Below are 6,811 nucleotides of genomic sequence, written 5' to 3' on the forward strand. Positions count from 1 at the left end.
TCATTATTTATTTATATATAAAATTATAAACACATAATTTTTAATTTATTTTTAATATATATTTTATATTTTAAAATATATTTAATTTGATAAAATTAAAGATATTCGTATTATTGTATTCATAGAATTAGTTATATGTAGTTGGTTTTAACTTTTAAAAAGAAGTAATTATTTGAAACGGTTAGTTTTAAACTAAAAAAAATAAGTACATTCGTATTATTTTTAAATTAAAAATTTTACATTAAAAAATTTTAAAATAAATTTATTCTTATTATTTTAAAATTTTTAATTTAAATAAATATATTTTTATTATTTTAAATAATTTTAAAATTAATAAAAATAAATTTATTTAAAATGTTTAAATTTTAAATTTTAAATAATATACTCTTATTATTTTAAATAAACCATATTCTTTTAATTTAAAAATAATATGAGTGCATGTATTTCTTAATTTAAAATTAATAATTTTAAATTGTTAATTTTTTAATTGAATAAATATAATTAATCATATTAATATAAAAATAAAAATATGTTTATTTTTATTAAATTGAATTATATTGTTAATTTAAATTATATTTATTTAAAATTTAAATTTAACAATTTTATATTTTTAAATTATTTAAAAAAAGTTAAATTAATTATAAATATAAAAATTGCTAATACCATCCAAATCGTATCAGAACATAAATAAATTTGTCAAATTCAATAGCTAATTCTATGTAAATAGACAAGTTTATTTTTTTTCCCCCAAAGATAGTAGGTTATATTTCATTAATTATTGAAAAATGAAATACAAAGATGTCTAAAAGCAGGACAGCATAATGAAAAGTGGGGATTTCCCAAAAACACTACACTGAAGGTATTCATCCATCGGTGCATGGTCGAAAAACGAAAAAAAAATCTTAAAGAAGAAAGAATGATAAATCAAATTGAATGCAACTAAGAGCTTGCCTCATGGAGATGACGACCTAAACTGGGAGTTCTTTGGATTTCACGGAGCAACTTGACAGAGCTTGCTAGAATGGCAGACGGCATTGAAGTAGAACCTTCAAAAGTCAACTGGTTGCGAGCTTTCCAGCAGTTCCAGCAAATGATGGCAAGTAATTGAGGATTACGGTCAGCATTCTTCAACGGGTTAAGCATCTCTGTTGATGCAATCCACCATGTCCAAAAGTCGTTAAGACTCTGAGGGGGAAGACAATCACGAAGATAACTCTGAGACCATACATCTTTAATTCTAGAGCAATCGATCAAACAATGAGTGACTGTTTCGGTTGCTTCATGACAGCAGGGGCATATTGGTGATATAGATGGGATGCGGTGATAAATCTGAGCAAGCACCGGGAGCCGACCATGGAGAGCTTTCCAGATAAATAGCTTAATTTTGTGAGGCAAGTTCAACTTCCATAGATCAATCCACGACTTTTTCTATTGCATATAATTAGGGCAAAGCTCCAGAGGCGGATGGTAAAATAAATAGTCAATTCTGTAACATGAAGCTGTATCATATTGTTTGGATTTGTTCAAATCCCATTGTAATTTGTCCCTACTCTGCTGAATTTTAACTGACAAAATCCTGTTTGCAACGTCTTGGGGAAATAATTCTTGAATAAGATTCTGATTCCAATTCCTATCTTCAGTAATTAGATCTTTAACTCTTGGAACCAACTCAGAGATAGCTTGTCTATTTGGCATGTCAGAAATCTTTAAAGGATACGGAGGAGGCAGCCAAGGATCCTCAAAGATTCGGATATTCTCTCCAGTACCCACAGCCCAATTAAGACCTTTTTCAATAATCTTTTGGCCTTCCAGTATGCTCCTCCATCCCCAAGAAGGTAAGACTCCAATTTCTGCCGTTATAGCATTACCATTGCTAAAGTATTTACCTCTTAGGATTTTGGATAATAAGGAAGTAGGCTGTGTTACAAGTCGCCAAAACTGTTTGCCTAAAAGCGCCAGATTTTGGATTCTGAGATCTTTAAATCCAAGGCCTCCTTCTTTTCGTGGGCGAGTCATAGTGTCCCAGCTAATCCAAGCCATCCGCCTTTCGGAACCTTTTTGTCCCCACCAGAACTGAGAAAGTAGAGAGTGAATTTCCGAGATTAAACCATCAGGCAACTTGAAGCAAGACAATGTATAAATAGGAATAGCTTCTCCCACTGCCTTAAGCAATACATGTCTACCACCTGACGATAGAAGATTGTGCTTCCATCCTTGGATTCTTTTCTGAACCTTTTCTTTGATCATACTAAAAGAAGCCTTTTTCGATTTAGAGACTGTAGAAAGCAAACCAAGGTATTTATCCTGAGCCCCAATATGATTAATATTCATAGAGTTAGCCAGTAGTGTACGAGTAGTGGAGGGAGTGTTGTGGCTAAAGAATACAGCAGATTTATTAAGATTTATCCTCTGGCCACTGATGTTTTCATAAGAATTCAATAAATGCAGGATATTTGAACATGCTTCAGGATTAGCCTTACAGAATAAGATGGAATCATCAGCAAAGAGGAGGTGGTTGACCTTGGGACATCACCTATGTATCTGAAGACCCTGAATTAGTCTGTTTTGTTCTGCCTTGTGTAGTAAGAAGGAGAGACCTTCTGCACAGAAAAGAAAAAGATAGGGAGATAGAGGATCTCCTTGTCGAATACCTCTATTTGGTTTGAAGAAACCATAAGGTTGTCCTTCCACAATAACAGAATAAGAAACAGTTGTCACTAATTCTCGAATCCACATGATCCACCGGGAGTCAAAACCAAACTTCTCCAATATAAACCAAAGAAAGTGCCATTCCACCCTATCATATGCCTTACTCATATCTAGTTTTAGCGCCATTTCATTTTCGAGTCCCCTTTTTTTGTTCTTCAAGTAATGCATACACTCGTGAGCAATTAGGATATTATTAGAGATTAATCTGCCTTTAATAAAAGCACTCTGCGTAGGGCTAATTAGTCTATTCATCATACCCTGAAGTCTATGTACAAATACTTTGGAGATAATCTTGTAAAAGACTGAAGATAGGCTTATTGGTCTTACCTGAGTCATATCTTTAGCATCAGAAGTCTTGGGAATAAGACAGATCTGAGTGTGATTAAAACCCTTCAAAATTCTGCCCCCTGAAAAGAAGCTCTTAACTGCTCAAAATACATCACCACTAAGTATGTTCCAGAAGCTTTGAAAAAATTTTGCTGTCATACCATCATCTCCTGGAGCACTTTGGGGATGAATGCTAAATGTTGCACGTTTCACTTCCTCCATAGTCACTGGTCTTTGAAGCCTACGGTTCATGTGAGCTGTAACCTTAGGTTCAAAATCAGTAAAAAGAGGTTCATGGTTCTCATGACAAGTGGAGGAAAAGATGTCCTTGAAATAAGATTCAGCCACAGAAGCAATACCAGCATTTGAAGTAGCCACTTCACCGTCACTGCCAGTTAGTTGCCAAATTCTATTCCTTCGGGTTCGATTTCTAAATTTTTGATGGAAGAAAGCTGTATTCTGATCGCTAGATTTGAGCCATTTGACTCTAGACTTATCTTTCCAATAAGATTCCTCATTTTGCAATGCTTTTTCAAGTTTGTCCTCTATTTCTGAAATGATGTCGCCTCCATGAATTCCTGCTAAATGAAGTTCCTCTAATTCAGACTGTAGTAAATCAATCTCCACCTTCGAATTAGATCTGTATTCTTGCTGCCATCTGACAATCTTATGTTGACAACACTTTAGTTTTTGAGCTAGGATATACATGGCTGAACCATCAATCTGTTCGTGCCAAACCTCTCTAACAATCTGCCTTATTTCATCATTGGAACACCATCTTTCTTGGAATTTGAATCGGCGTTTAGATCTCTCAGTTCTCAGATTAGAGTCTAAGAGAAGAGGAGAGTGATCCGAGCTTGATTCTGACAGTCTAAGAACCGTTGCATTGGGATAGAGTTACTGCCAATCAACTCCTACCAGGAATCGGTCCAGTCTTTCCTGTATCAACTCATCACCCCTCCGTTTATTCGGCCAAGTGAATGGTCTTCCGACCATACCAATATCAATCAGAGAATTATCATCAATAAAACTGTTAAAGGTTTCGATAGAAGAAGGAGATTTAGCACCCCCACCTGCTTTCTCCAATTGACTAGAAATGGCATTAAAATCACCCATTAACACAACCTTACCATCAAGCTGTTGCGTGACTGAAGTTAATTCAGCAAACTGAGCCATTCTATGTTGATCATTTGAACTGAGATAGACACCTAGAACACCATAGGGATCATCAGAACCAGCTGTCAGAACTGATGCCGCAATGAAGAATCTACCATGCTGCAAAATCTGAATAGTGCAACCGTCCCTCCATGCCATTGCCAAACCCCCTGATAATCCATCCGGATCCACAATAAACCATTCCTTGAAACCACAAGATCTTAATTTTCCTTCAACTTGTTGAGATTAATTTTTTTGTTTCACATATAAAACTAACCTCGGGGGAGTAGGATTTGCAAATCCCTTTAAGATTGTGGATTGTCAGGGGTCTCCCCAAACCCCGACGATTCCACGAGAGCAGTTTCATATTTCTTTGGGTGCCACTTGAAGGCTGGCACCCTCCACCATCATAGCATCAGAGACAATATCATTGAGACAAATTTTCTTTGAAATTTCTTCAGTACCATTACCTCCACTCCTCCGTTTGAAACCTATCACAGACTTTCTGACAAGTTGTTTCAGGTTTGGCTTTTTATTCTTCTTTTTAAGCTTGGATATGACATTGTTATTGTGTTGGACATTATTCATGGGATAAGATATCTCCAACAAAGCATTAGAAGAAGAATTAGTATCAGTAGCCGTACCTGTGTTTTCTGATTCACCCTCATTTTCTTTTCTAGAACCCAAATTGGCAGTAATTTTTTCATTATTCTATTTTTTCTGATCATCTTGTACACTCATTTTTGAGAAACTATCAAAAAGCCAAGCAGGTGGAGGTTTTTTCTTCGGTTGAGCTAGAATAGAACCATTCCGAGGTTGGTTAGGATTGAAGGAAGCTCTCTTTTCAGTTAAACGCCTACCGTCTTGATCTGCCTTAAGCCATTCACCAACTTTATCTTCCTTGATATTGTTTTGGGCAGAATCATCAATAAAACATTGGCAGTTCTTAGATTCATGCCCCAATTTTGCACAATAAGTACAGAACACACCTATATGTTCATAGCGTACTCCAATTTCCAGCATTTTCTGATTAGGATCAAGCAGTTTCAGTGTATCCCTCACTCTTTTATCACCGTTCAGTTCGACTTTAGCCTTCACTATGCGTGTATCTTTGCCTCTAACTTCAAATAGAGCAACATCTTCAATTTGACCAAGTCTCCCATCCAATTTTCGTCCAATCTCAAGTGTTTTGTATTGTTCAGGCAATCCCCAAAATTGTGCTCATACAGGAAAAGAAGAGATGTGATTATTCTCCATGTTTATTGACTGCTTCCATCTGCGAACATGAATAACAAAACTCTTGAATAACCAAGGTGAACCTCTCTCAATTCGAGTCACATCAGAGTCGTTCTCAAAGAAAAATTGAAACTGGTTCCTGGATTTTTCGACTACTCTGAATCCTTCTGGTTTATTCCATATTGCATAGAGAGCTCCTTCCATGGTACCTACGGAAAAGATCCGATCTGAGAAAATTCTTTCAGACAGGCTCCGTGTACAGGCTTGAATTCCTTCAGAAACATCTTCATAAGCTAAAACGATCAAGTCATCCTCCTGATCACTATCAATTATATGAGGGTTTTGTGTCTCTGATTTGTTTGCTCATGGTGTAGAGAAAAATAGAATTGGTATTTAACGATTTCAGAGAGAAATAAGATATATGGAATGGGTGAATTAGAAAACGAAATAAATTAAAAGAGGAATAAATTGGGAGAGAAAATGAAAATTAGGGAACTAAGTGGAAAAAAAATTAAGAGAAGAAAGTAGAAGAAGATAGAAAAGACTTTGACGAAGAAAAAACAAAGAAAATTGTAACCATGGAGGCGACGCAGTAAAACCTAGCAGAGCGTGAACGAACTCATAGAGACAAGTTTACTAATACAATAGGCGAATTTATTTTGCATTATTGAAATTCACTTATTTGTTAAGTAAATTTTTGGATGTCAAAAAATTAATGTGCTTTTAATTTGTTTTGAAAATTAAATTTTTTTTATATTTTATAAAAGAAAAAAAATTCTGCTTAAAATATTAATTATAGTTAATTAATTAACGTGATAATGCCAGCCAGTGTATACTATACTCCATGCGGCGGCATGTATCCGTTTCACATGAATACGACCTCGGGAAAGGAAAAGAACAGCAAGAAAGAGGGATTTTTTAATCAAATAAATAATTTAATTATTTTAATTACCATTTTGTAGAGCATTTATTAATTTATATCATATTTATTTACTACGTTTACACACAGTAAATAAGATAATTTTGTACGTATTTCATTTACAGTAAAAATAAGTAATATGTGTATTTTTCCAAATTTTCATATATCTCGTTTTGTAAATATAAACGAGATACATAAAAAAATTATCTTATGTACAGTATAAACAAAATATATGTATTTATATAGTAAATATAATTTTTAAAAATAATAAAAAATATTAATAATTTAAATTAGACTAAACTTTTAAAAATAAAATATTTTAAATAATAGAAAAAATTAATAGTCCATTTTAATTAATAGAGAACATTGTCCATTTAAAATAAAAAAATAAAAGAATATTCTTAAAAAAATTTAGGATTTCAAAAGATAAAATTTTTTATTTTTTTGAATTTTTAAATTTAAAAA

The sequence above is a fragment of the Arachis ipaensis genome, chromosome B10, assembly GCF_059453495.1.
Source record: "Arachis ipaensis isolate K30076 ecotype BB chromosome B10, ASM5945349v1, whole genome shotgun sequence".
NCBI classification, from domain to species: Eukaryota; Viridiplantae; Streptophyta; class Magnoliopsida; order Fabales; family Fabaceae; genus Arachis; species Arachis ipaensis.